Here is a 12,492-nt window from a genome sequence, read left to right as displayed (position 1 = left end):
AGTCCACCCTCTGAAAGTGCCGTCCCCCGTCCCCCCCAGAGACCTGTTGCTTGGAGATTCACTGTAATGCCAAGAGATTTCTATCCCCCCCCCCCCCTTTCAGGTTTGCAACGCAACCTTGGTGGTCTGACTCAGGGCAACGTTACAACAACAAGCAATGAATTGTTTTCCCACCCACCCCCACCCACCCCCAAGGACGTTCAGATCAAATCTGCCTGGATTGCAGGGAGAATCCTGCGCTGAAAACGAAAACGTTTGGCGCCAGGACGGAGAAGCGATTCCCAAAATCAAGAGGAGCCCGCTAGTTTCTCACAAAGGAGAAATGAAATCAGAACGGAAGCTGTCCAAATCAAGGTTTGCAGACAGATTGCAAAATCAGAGCCGCGTTCCCTCTTGCGTAAACCCTCGTGCAGGGGGGGTATGTCACAATGCGGGTGAAATATTTACAGGCAAGCCCTGACCGGCAGGATAGGTTCTGCACAGCTGTGAATTCGGTCACGGCCACCAGAAATCATGCTGTCTCGTTCCCACTGAGATACAGCCCCTTCTCAACCCTGTTCTGCCCACAAATCGTTTTTTCTTTCAAGTCAACGAGTGCCATTTAGGAAGCCTTCCTTCTTTCATTTGTGCAGAAGTCCCGGAAATATTGAGACATGCATTCTTTATTAAAATGATATCATCAGCTGTTTTAACCTTCTGGCCCTCTGCTTCTCAGAACGCCTCCTATTACTGGACTACAAATTACGCCACCATCCAACTTTGCCAAGGCCTGAAGGGATCCTGGCTGCTCTAACCATACACCCAACTGTTCTTGTCAAATATACACAATGAGAGGTTAGATACTGGAAGACCTGCAGGGCCCAAAAAGGGCATTCCCAAACAACGACGGCCCGGCACATGGTGAATGAAGTTACCATTTTGGGTCTTTTTATTTTAGTGAGACAGAGGCCCACATGTGCAGAATAATGCACTTTCAATTTACTTTGCAGCTGGATTTTACAGTGCAGAATAGCAGAATCTACTTGCAAACTATTGTGAAAGTGGATTGAAAGAAGAAGAAGAAGAAGAGTTTGGATTTATATCCCCCCTTTCTCTCCTACAGAAGACTCAAAGGGGCTTACAATCTCCTTGCCCTTCCCCCCCTTCACAAGAAACACCCTGTGAGGTGGGTGGGACTGAGAGAGCTCCGAGAAGCTGTGACTAGCCCAAGGTCACCCAGCTGGCGTGTGTGGGAGTGCACAGGCTAATCTGAATTCCCCAGATAAGCCTCCACAGCTCAGGCGGCAGAGCTGGGAATCAAACCCAGTTCCTCCAGATTAGATACACGAGCTCCTAACCTCCTACGCCACTGCTGCTCCAAGAAGAAGAGTTTGGATTTATACCCCCCTGCCTCTCCTGTAAGGAGACTCAAAGGGGCTTACAATCTCCTTGCCCTTCCCCCCTCACAACAAACACCCTGTGAGGTGGGTGGGACTGAGAGAGCTCCGAGAAGCTGTGACTAGCCCAAGGTCACCCAGCTGGCGTGTGTGGGAGTGCACAGGCTAAACTGAATTCCCCAGATAAGCCTCCACAGCTCAAGCGGCAGAGCGGGGAATCAAACCCGGTTCCTCCAGATCAGAGTGCACCTGCTCTTAGCCACTACGCCACTGCTGCTCCTGCATGTGCGGAAGGGGCCACTTAACCTATCTCTCACAGAGGTGTTTCCTCCCCCGGAAAGGGGCCAGAGTATAGAAATCGTGACACTAGCAAAGGACAGAGGACACAAAAGCAGATTTAAGACTGTGATGTGTGGGAATGGGGCAGAAGGGCAGACCAGCTATCCCCCTATCAATCAGCCTTCAGAAAGAAAGAAAACTGAGCTTAAAAAGCAGGGAGGAAGGCCTGCCACGATCTCAACACGTGCAAAGTCCCCACAGCGAGCAATCTCGGTTAGGAAAGAGGCGGGACACGTCGATAAATGGGCCCCGTTCTGTTTTCAGAAGGGATTTTCCCAGAAGGACCCTGGGCAACGGCCGGCGGAACCAAAGAGAGTGCATCACTTGAACTCACGCTGCAGGAGATAAATATTTGCCTCTGCGTGTGCATGGAAAGGACACTGGGGAGGAGGATTTCTCCACCCCCTTCTTCCTCACCCACCATACTCCAGCTCAAGACACATCGAAGAATCGCACAAAAACAATAAACCAGGCCCTGTGCCAGGAGCCGCCGATGAACAGGCTGTATTGTCTCGCTGAACTTGCTGTATCTTATCGCACCAGTCCTGGGACCTGGCACATCGCAAGGCCTGAGCGCAGGGCTTATCTTCACTTCCTCCTCATCACCCAGATGCCTGCAAGATAGCAGGGCGCTCGCGGCCCCCTCTGCAGCGCCTCTCCGCCCCCACTGTGCAGCTTGAAGCTGCAATAGAAAAATGCCACCAGGTCAAGAGCGTGCAAAGTTTCCAGTTTCCTCTTTTGAACCAGCTTCTGCAGCCACAGGTCCAAACGTCTGCAGAAACCGGAGCCATCACACATGCACAAGCAGCAGCAACTCTGACAGAGGGGAAAGCGAGGCAGCTGTTTCTAAAGCAGGCCGGGGAAAAAGACATCTCTCCGATCTATAATGCACCAAACAAGTCCCACTCTGTGAGCCACTCTGTGGTGTAGTGGTTAAGAGCAGGTGGATTCTAATCTGGAGAACCGGGTTGGATTCCCCACTCGTCCACCTGAGCGGCACAGGCTTATCTGGTGAACCAGATGTGTTTCCACACTCCTACATTCCTGCTGGGTGACCTTGGGCTAGTCCCAGTTCTCTCAGAACTCTCTCAGTCCCACCTACCTCACAAGGTGTCTTGCTGCTCTGAAGTAATTGTTTTATATGTGTTTATGGTATTTTTGGATTACTCTTAGTTTTAGTGTATGTATACATTAAATTGTGTTTATTTTATCTATATTGTTTTGTATACAGTTGGTTCTTTCTATAGTTTTCCTCAACTGTTGTTTTCTTTGTTAGTGGGGAGAGGAAGGGAAAGGAGCTTGTAAGCCACCTTGAGTCTCCTTACAGGAGAAAGGTGGGGTATAAATCCAAACTCCTCCTCTTCTTCTTTAGCCAATGATTTTTCCAAACACCCAATCACCATCTGCCAACAGCTGTTGGTCTGCTAAAACTCCAACCCGATTAATTAGAAGAAACCGATTAATTGGAAGAAAAGAGTCGACAAAGATTATCTAGTCGACATATGTCCCAACTCTGCAGAGGCCAACTTACTGGTGGCCCCTGGCCCCTCTATGATGCGGCTGGCCTCCACGCGGGCCAGGACCTTTACGGCACTGGCCCCGGCCTGGTGGAACACCCTTCCTCCAGCTGTCCGGGCCCTGCGGGACCTGGGTGAGTTCCGCAGGGCCTGTAAGACTGTGTTGTTCCACCGGGCCTTTGGAGTGTCCAGCTGCTGACATGGTGCCCCCTTACTGCCCTGCCCCTAGGGCAGTTACATCAGGGTCCCCTCATATTGAGGGGTCCTGCCATCCCCCCCCATGGGGGTAGGTTTTAAATTGGGGTCGGACGCCTTTTATTATGTATTATGGTTTTTTGCTGTTTTATGAGTTTTAAGCTATTTTATGGGATGGAGCCTATGTGTTTATATTTGTACGACCGCTCCTGTTGATGTTGTAGTGAATGTTGTTCACCGCCCGGAGCCCTTCGGGGATCGGGCGGTATACAAATTAAATAAATAATAATAATAATAATAATAATAATAATAGTTTTCTTCCCAAAGAGGGGTTGCGACTAATGGCTAACAATACCAAAATTTTGCACACCTCACGCTCTGTCTGGACATGGAGGAAGGGAAAATCTGACACTTCTCTGTATTTGAAATGTTTGTTTCATGTGAAAGGAGATGGTTGAGGAATAGTCCCACCGATGGGTCAACACTTGTCTTCACGTGCAATTCTTGCTTTAAAAAAACTGTATATATTGGAACTTAAATCATCAACAGAGGCAGAATCAAGTTCATCCTTTAGCATCTAGTTAAGAAGATCGAGAATTTTATAACAGGGGTTGGGCTATTCATGGTCTCCTGGACTTAAAAAAAACCCCAACTATGTTACTGCTGCAGGAAGCTCCTGAATTTCATATTTAATTAGCAGTGAATAGCAATATATTTTAAATGTGCAAAAGAGCTCTGCGTGATTTCAAGATGTTTACTAGTGTTAGTACAAAATGTATAATTTCATGATTTAGAGAGCAGCAGTGGCGTAGGAGGTTAAGAGCTCGCATATCTAATCTGGAGGAACTGGGTTTGATTCCCAGCTCTGCCGCCTGAGCTGTGGAGGCTTATCTGGGGAATTCAAATTAGCCTGTGCACTCCCAACACACGCCAGCTGGGTGACCTTGGGCTAGGCCCAGCTTCTCTGAGTTCTCTCAGCCCCACCCACCTCACAGGGTGTTTGTTGTGAGTGGGGAAGGGCAAGGAGATTGTAAGCCCCTTTGAGTCTCCTGCAGGAGAGAAAGGGGGATATAAATCCAAACTCTTCTTTAAAAAAAATGCTATCTGGGAACAGTAAATGAGGACAGACGAGCTCCAAGCGACCAATCGAGACCCAAGACCCTGCAAGGGAGAGGGCTCTTTCTAGAAACTTCCTGTTTGCCGCTGAGTTCAACCCTAAGAAATGGGTGGCGCCTGTTTTGTCTTTAAAAAGGCGGTTGCTCGAGGCACGGTGTGGAAGGGCATCGTGACCCAAGCGGGCAGGCATCTTCCTTACCAAAAGCACCCAATCCCTGCTCAGCAGCCGACCTGATGCCTTCAGGACTTCTCTCCTTTGGGGCAGCTAGAGAAAAGGGTTTCCCCCAGCAAGTGTGACCTTCTGGCTTCTACCATTCGTTTTGACAGCTCTGCCTTTGTGATTTCAAGGGGGCGGGGGGGGGGGAGGCCAAGTCCTTGCGGGCAATTGCCTCTGTCTGCAGCAAGAGAAAGCCGTCCTTCATAAAAAACCGCCCACGCTGCCATGCCGGCCCGCACAGTGTTGTTGGCCAAGCCAAATCGGAAACCAACCACATCGCTCCTTCCAAGTAGACAGCCAGAGAGGCAGACAGATGGATTCTTCATTTGGTAATTTATCAGCATAACATACCAAACAGTAAAAACTCTCGGTTCATAACCAATCAGCAATCCCAGCAAGGAATCCCCTTAAAATACCTTTGCGGCAAAACGGCATGCCGCACAATCCGGTTGTGGACACCTGCCCTGGGGGCGGCAAACGCGAGAAGTCTGTAAAGCCTTCAGATTCTTTCATGTGACTAGAGTTTGACACCAGGTGTGCAGCTCTTTGTGTGACGGTCGCCGGGTCTCTCCCTGCAAGACGGGCAAAGCCACGCGCAACCACAGCTGCGAAACGGTGTGACTTGCTGATAGGGAAACCGTGTGGCACATTCCATCGAGCATTAAACCACATCCGATACCCTGTTTCCCCTAATATAAGACATCCCCGAAAAATAAGACATAGTCGAGGGTTTTGCTGAAGTGCGAAATATAAGGCATCCCCCGAAAGTAAGACGTAGCAAAGTTTTTGTTTGGAAGCATGCCTGACAAACAGAACACAGGAAAAATAAGGCATCCCCTGAAAATAAGACATAGCGCATCTTTGGGAGCAAACATTAATATAAGACACTGTCTTATCTTCGGGGAAACACGGTATCAATTCCTTGTAGCACCTTTAATAAGCAATCGCAGTTGTGTATTGTCGAAGGCTTTCGCAGCTGGAATCACTGGGGTGCTGTGTGGTTTCCGGGCTGTGTGGCCGTGTTCTAGCAGCATTCTCTCCTGACGTCTCGCCTGCATCTGTGGCTGGCATCTTCAGAAGACGCCAGCCACAGATGCAGGCGAAACGGCAGAACAAAATTTTATTTATTTATTTATTTATTTATTTATTTATTCTTCCGATTTCTAAACCGCCCCATCCCCTAGGGGCTCTGGGTGGAGTACAACATTCACACATACACAATTAATTAAAATCAATAACAAACAATATAGTACTAAAATCCGTTAAAATCTACTTAAATGCTGCTGGAACATGGCCACGCAACCCGGAAAACCCACAACACGCTTGAACGTGCAGCCAGTGGGCTGGGCGTGATCCCTGATCAGCCCAAATAAATAACACAAAAGTCACTAAGGGCTAGTCACAGTTCTTCGGAGCTCTCTCAGCCCCACCCACCTCACAGGGTGTTTGTTGTGGGGGGGGGGGGAGGAATGGAGATTGTAAGCTCCTCTCCTTACAGGAGAGAAAGGGGGATACAAATCCAAATTCTTCTTCTTTTTTCTCTGCAGAACACCACCACTAAGTATTTCCCTGGTGCCGCTAGGCCAGGCATTACGCATTATTATGGTATCTCCTAAGCGCATTTGTGTACATGAGTGTTATGGTTGGGGGGGGGGGGAGGAATAATGGTTCACAGGCTGGGCCCGGTCCCCAAATAACCGATGCAAAAGCTTGCTACTGGATCTGACCACATGTTTCCAGACAAACCATTTCTCCTCTCTTGCCCCCCATATCCACCCGTATACAGCCGGTTCCCGGGGCAAACTTTCGCCAACTCATAAATGGCTGGGAAGTCTGAACGCAGAGCCGGAGGGTCAAGATATTTGCAGAACCCGTTGGATGAGAAACAGATGATCTTGGAGAGGGGACAGCAGTGGGAGGGGGGAAAATCCCCCACAGTTCGCTGGGGAGGAAAGGGAGTCATGACATTTAAACAAACACACACACACACACATGCATGCATGCATGAACCTAGCCAGATGAAAACCAGCCCATCTCTATAGGAGGGATCAGGTTACACTTTAGTGCTTCATTCATTTCTTAGCAGATCCACTGGGGCCAGGGAGCTCCTGAGCATGTGAAGAGTGCTTCCCAACCGCCTTCTTCTTCCTACCCAGGTTAGAATTCCTGCCAAGAATTTTTGAGACACTTTGAGGGTTTAACTCAAACAATTTTCTATTTTTTTGGCAAAAAAAATATATGTTTAACTCCATGCGTGTGTTGGGTTTTTTCCTCCCCCTGGAACTGGATAGATTTCACTCTGGTATTTCCAGAAAGGGCATTTTTTTTCCCCTGGTCTGCCCTGAGTCTCAACAGATCCCAGGGCTGCCGGATCGATTCCCGGGAAGAGACACGTTTGGGCGCTCTTCCAAACCCGTCCGGGAGCAGACTAAACAATGATCCGTATTTGAAAGGCGGTGTTGATGTATTGAGAAAGGTTGCCTGCAACTCAAACGCCCTCCCCCCAAAGAGAACATCTGGACCCTCGCACAGCTGGAGCCAAAGGTTTCCTTGGAAGCAATTCCAGCTGTGCTCAGGACTCCACAGCTGCCTCTCCCAGTCCATGGATCTGATGCAATAGATAAGCTGTCCCTCTATGTTCGCACAGGGGGGATCCGCTTTTAGACCCCCACTGGACTCGTGCCAACGGCCTGAAAGCCACCCCGCGCGGGTCACGGCCTCGATCCCCTCTCAACCGGGGAGATCTTTGCCACCTCTCCGGGAGGACGCTCTTACCTGCGCCTGGAAGGGTCCAGATCCGTGGCTCCCCGCAGGTAAAGGCGCCCCCGGCCAGCACATTTTATTCCCAGGGGCCGGAAAGGGGGCTCGAACTCGCGCTCCCGGGACGCAAATCACCCCCCCCCCCCGAGCGGCTCCAAACAGGAGCCGAAAGAGAAAGCGGCGCTTGCTTCCCGCTTGCCGGCCAAATCCGAAGCCCGGTCCGGATCCGATTGTTTTCCGCGACCCGCTTCCCTTACTCCGCCGTCGTGTGGACGCGCCGAGCCGGGCAAGCGGCGCAGGCTGATCCGGAGCAGCCGGCGCTCGGCTCCGCTGGCAAACTCTCTCTGGGCACCGAGCGGGGAGGGAGGGCGGGGAGGGCGCACGAGGGAGCCGGCTTCGGGAGGGAGGAGCCGAACTCCTTTAATCCGGATTCGGGACGCCGGCAGCCAATGGGGAAGCCGCGGGAAAAGAAGGCCCAGGAAAAAGCAAAAGGGAAAGTTAGGCTCGGGGCCCCGCCTTGGCACGTGTTATCCCGCCGAGCTGGCACACGTCTACTCGGAAGCAAGCCCCGCGGCCGGAAAGGACGCGTGACTCACCCTCCAGGGTGGGAGGCACCCAAATTCCACAAAAGGGCGCAAGGGCGGGGTAGGCTTGACCTGACGAACTCTCGCTCACTAGGCGGGGAGTTCCACAGGCCCACCCTTTGGCTGTGTGTTCCTGCATTGCGAAGGGGTTGGACTTGATGGCCTTTGTGGTCTCTTCCAACTCTATGAATCGAGGATTCTAGCCTAGGGTTGCCACTAGCAGGGGATGGAAGGATGAGGTTGCCATCTCTTGGTGGGAAACTCCAGGAAATTTGAGGGAGAAGGCAGAGAGCTCAATGGGGGAAGGCAGAGAGCTCAACGGGAGAAGGCAGAGAGCTCAATGGGGGAAGGCAGAGACCTCAACGGGAGAAGGCAGAGACCTCAATGGGGGAAGGCAGAGAGCTCAACGGGAGAAGGCAGAGACCTCAATGGGGGAAGGCAGAGAGCTCAACGGGAGAAGGCAGAGACCTCAATGGGGGAAGGCAGAGAGCTCAACGGGAGAAGGCAGAGACCTCAATGGGGGAAGGCAGAGAGCTCAACGGGAGAAGGCAGAGACCTCAATGGGGGAAGGCAGAGAGCTCAACGGGAGAAGGCAGAGACCTCAATGAGGGAAGGCAGAGAGCTCAGCGGAAGAAGGCAGAGACCTCAATGGGGGACAATGATGCAGAGCCCCCCCCCCCCGCCCTCCAATTCTCCCTTTTCTCCAGGATAACCAATGAACTGCAATTCCAGCAGATCCCCAGGTCCCACCTGGAAGTTGGCATCCCAGAGCAACCTGGCCCATAAGACATAACAACGTTGCTTTTTCAGTAGTATGATGTATTCAGCTGTAATCGGTTTTATATAAAATAGAGCACAGGTGTCAAACTCGCGGCCCTCCAGATGTTATGGACTACAGTTCTCATCACCCCCTGCCAGCATTGTTGTTATGTCTTATAGGCCCAGGTTGATCTGGGATGCTGGCAGGGGATGATGGGAACTGTAGTCCATAACATCTGGAGGGCCGCGAGTTTCACACCTATGAAATGGAGAGTCAGTGGCTGAGCTGTCACCCCTAGCACTCAATTAGATCACCCCCCCGACTGAATTAAGAGAGTGAGATGTTTAAATAGATATGAATGGACACTGATATCTATTATGCTTTGTGTCCTAACACAGCCCAGATTACACAACAAGATAGCGACAAACCAGGAAACAGAGCGCGCCAGATGGCCAGGTGAAAAGTTTAATTGATGTAGAATATGACAGCCAAAAGTCAAATTGATGATTAACGTTGTATTGCCGAAGGCTTTCCCGGCTGGAAACACGGGGGTGTTGTGGGGTTTCCGGGCTGTATGGCCGTGCTCCAGTAGCATTTTCTCCTGTTGTTTCGCCTGCAACTATGGCTGGCATCTTCAGAGGATCTATGGTAGTAAAGCAAGTGGAGTATATATACCTCTATACAGAAAGCCTTTATTGGCATGTTAAAAGAACACCGCAGCTACAAAACAAACCAATATAGCAAAACACATCCAATGCCAACCCGCAAGACACATCAGTCCATGTTCACATCTTCACACAAAAAGAAGGCCACCAATTCACATTCCACTGGGCCCGGACCACCCAACAACAAGCAAATTCTGTCTGCGTCATACTGGCCATGTTTGTTATAATTACTATTAGCAAAAGACGGAAATTAAGACACACGTTAAATCTAAAATTAATACCGCAGATAAACATTCCAGAAACCGCTACAGAGACATGCTAAATTCCAAGCTTAATATATTGTAGTATAGCGATAAAATATTAGAGTAAGGTGGTGTAATAAGGAAGAAGAAGAAGAAGAGGAGGAGGAGGAGGAGGAGGAGTTTGGATTGATATCCCCCCTTTCTCTCCTGCAGGAGACTCAAAGGGGTTTACAATCTCCTTGCCCTTCCCCCCTCACAACAAACACCCTGTGAGGTGGGTGGGGCTGAGAGAGCTCCGAAGAACTGTGACTAGCCCAAGGTCACCCAGCTGGCGTGTGTGGGAGTGCACAGGCTAATCTGAATTCCCCAGAGAAGCCTCCACAGCTCAGGCGGCAGAGCTGGGAATCAAACCCGGTTCCTCCAGATTAGATACATGAGCTCTTAACCTCCTATGCCACTGCTGAGAGAGAAGTTAATTGCTAATGCTCTAAACCAGTGATGGCGAACCTTTTCGAGACCGAGTGCCCAAATTGCAACCCAAAACCCACTTATTTATCACAAAGTGCCAACACGGCAATTTAACCTGAATACTGAGGTTTTAATTTAGAAAAAACGGTTGGCTCTGAGGCGTGCGTTACTCGGGAGCAAACTTGGTGGTAGTTGGTGGCTTTGCTTTGAAGCAACCGTGCAACTCTTCCCATGGGTAAATCACGACCCTAGGAGGGTTTGCTCAGAAGCAAGCCCCATTGCCAGCAACCGAGTTTACTCCCAGGTAAAGGATTGCGCTTTAGTTCTTCGCATGAAAATCAGTGGGGTTTAACAGCGCTTAACAGGGTTACCTACACTGCTTCCCCAAAACTAGGTCTTAGGTTTAATGCAAATAATCGAGACCAGTGGCCCAGGCCAGCCTAGATGTGTGTGTGTGGGGGGGGGGGGACTCTGTTTGCGCGTGCCCACAGAGAAGGCTCTGAGTGCCACCTTTGGCACCCGTGCCATAGGTTCGCCATCACTGCTCTAAACGTACTTAGACCCATTACTGGATTGTTTGCATTCAATTATTTCAAGGAGAAAGTTTGCCACAATCTCAGGGTTGGTATATATACCTCTATATATACCTGTTTTACTATCATCAGATCTCAGGGGATCCTCTGAAGATGCCAGCCACAGATGCAGGTGAAACATCCTGAGAAAATGCTACTGGAACACGGCCATGCAGCCCAGAAACCCCACAACACTGCAGTGATTCTGGCCATGAAAGCCTTCGACAAAACATCTAACACAGGGTTGGGCAATTATTTTTTCCATGGGGCCGCATAAGAAACAGAAAATATTGTGGCAGGCCGGGCGAAAAGGCTGAACTCAATTCTGCATCATAGGGGCTGATAAGTGACAGACAGGTGCACAGATCAACTTGGAATCAGTGGCAACAGTTCTGCATGCAACACTATTTGGCACAAAGAATCACAGGCTTAACCTACCTGCATAGTTGTCCACTGTGACAATCCAGCAAGTGGGGAGACTTAAGTCCCTTGACCTACTTTTTTCATTGACTGGCGCTTTTGAAAGCCCCGCAGAAGCAGGCAGCCAAGGCAACTGGCTTCTGCGGGGCTTTCAAAGGAGGGGAACGCCCCAGAAGCCACTGCGTGAGGGGCGTGGCCTTTCTCAGAGGCCCTTTCCGGCGCAGTGGCAAGGTGAGGGGGGAAGGGGGAGGGTTAGCGTGAGCAGCGCGGTTCTAAACAGGTCCTCTTAGGCCAGGGCCAAGTCTGTCATAAGGGCCAGTCAGGGTCATCCGGCGGGCCGGATGTGGCCCCCGGGCCGTATAATGCCCAGGTCTGATCTAATATCTCAAGTTCATCTTTCAAATGTAGTCATAATTAAATTACAGTTTGTACATTATACCTTGTACATCCTAAAATCTTCAGGAATTTCCCAATGAGAGTCGGTAGCCCCTGACTACAGCCCTGTTCCCCCTTAACAACAGAGCAATTAAAATTGAACAGAGAGCGTCTTCAGACTGGAGCCAGGCACGAGATTGCCCTGTTTATCAAAAGCAGGGCAGGCCGAAAGACTCCCTCGCATTCCTTGCTGCAAAATTCCCACTTCCCGGAGCTCCGGATATGATAGAAACAAGTTCCTGCTTCCTGTTGAAGGAATCCCTCCAAACACACATTTCCACTCTTGGACAACCCCTGCGAGATCCCAACATGCCTTCTTTTCTCACAAAAGCCATCCAAAATTAAGAGTCCTCCCAGCAACTGATACTTAGGGGTAGACTGTCACTGAGGGTGGAGGTTCTGGTGGACATTTTCTCGATGAGTTTGGCTCATCCCCTTGTGGAACCATAGGGTGGGGCTCACTGGTTTGGACAGAGAAAGGTGGGGCATAAAAGAGGCTTAACTGGGGAAGAAGAAGAAGAAGAAGAAGAAGAAGAAGAAGAAGAAGAAGAAGAAGAAGAAGAAGAAGAAGAAGAAGAAGAAGAAGAAGAAGTAGTAGTAGTAGTAGTAGTAGTAGTAGTAGTAGTAGTAGTAGTAGTAGTAGTAGTAGTAGTAGTAGTAGTTTGGATTTCTCTCCTGTAAGGAGACTCAAAGGGGCTTATTTATTTATTTATTTATTTCATTTTTAAACCACCCTCCCCCAGAGGGCTCAGGGCAGTGTACATCAACATCATATAAATACAAATATAAAAACAATCTATAACAATATTAAATTCATAGAATTTAA

At 49.9% G+C, this 12,492-nt stretch overlaps 1 protein-coding gene across 2 annotated transcripts in view; it reads right to left on the bottom strand.

Annotated features, from left to right (window-relative positions):
- Nucleotides 1–7,703, bottom strand: part of LG17H15orf39 (linkage group 17 C15orf39 homolog) — a 32,354-nt gene extending 24,651 nt beyond the window's left edge. Inside the window, exon 1 of one of the 2 annotated variants that reach the window (XM_048482164.1) lies at nucleotides 7,536–7,703. The gene's annotated coding sequence lies outside the window, so the exon portion shown is untranslated. The remainder of the gene's footprint in view (nucleotides 1–7,535) is intronic. The other variant, XM_048482162.1, reaches the window with a different exon arrangement.
- Nucleotides 7,704–12,492: the final 4,789 nt, after the last annotated feature.

This window comes from Sphaerodactylus townsendi, linkage group LG17, assembly GCF_021028975.2.
Source record: "Sphaerodactylus townsendi isolate TG3544 linkage group LG17, MPM_Stown_v2.3, whole genome shotgun sequence".
NCBI classification, from domain to species: domain Eukaryota; kingdom Metazoa; phylum Chordata; class Lepidosauria; order Squamata; family Sphaerodactylidae; genus Sphaerodactylus; species Sphaerodactylus townsendi.
This window is presented reverse-complemented; position numbering and strand designations above follow the sequence as displayed.